Genomic DNA, 695 nt, shown 5'->3' on the forward strand with positions numbered 1-695 from the left:
AGCTTTGAACTAAAATCTAGTGTGCTAAATTGTCTCCCCACATTCTATGGCTTAGAAAATGAGGACCCATATAATCATCTGAATGATTTTCATGCTATTTGTCAAACATTTAAATATGAGAATTTTTCAGACGATGATATTAAACTCATATTATTCCCATTTTCTTTAAAGGATAGAGCTCGTTCATGGTTAAATACTTTGCCTGCTAATAGCATTACATCATGGGAACAAATGGTAACTAAATTTTTGAATAAATATTTCCCAGTGCATAAAACCAATGCTATTCGCAGGGAAATTTCAGAGTTTACACAGAGAGAAGACGAGCAATTTTTTGAAACATGGGAGCGATTCAATGGGCTACTCTTGAAGTGTCCACATCATGGGTACGAGAAATGGCACTAATGCCAATACTTTTTGGAGGGATTATTGCCGAATGTACAAGAATGGCTAATGGCAACAAGTGGAGGAGAGTTAATGTCAAAAAGTGCATCAGAGATTTGGGAATTCTTCTAGTGACAAGCGGATAATTCCCAACAACGAAGTCGATCGCTTAGGAATACTAAAAGAATTAAGGGAGTAAATGAGGTTCACATTGGCGAGTCAAGTTCAGAAATTAAAGAAGTCAAAGCGATAATTGAAGGTCTCTCTCGATAAATAGCATCGTTATCGACTGCTAAATCAACAGAGTCATATGA

General features: G+C 36.3%; 1 non-coding gene across 1 annotated transcript; it reads right to left on the reverse strand.

The window, feature by feature from the left end:
* Positions 1-282: 282 nt before the first annotated feature.
* LOC112096052 lies at positions 283-386 on the reverse strand. The gene has a single exon (XR_002904210.1). It is a non-coding gene; the product is annotated as a small nucleolar RNA R71 (small nucleolar RNA).
* Between the last annotated feature and the right edge of the window lie 309 nt (positions 387-695).

This window comes from Citrus clementina, unplaced genomic scaffold (genome assembly GCF_000493195.1).
Source record: "Citrus clementina cultivar Clemenules unplaced genomic scaffold, Citrus_clementina_v1.0 scaffold_1, whole genome shotgun sequence".
Classification (NCBI taxonomy): domain Eukaryota; kingdom Viridiplantae; phylum Streptophyta; class Magnoliopsida; order Sapindales; family Rutaceae; genus Citrus; species Citrus x clementina.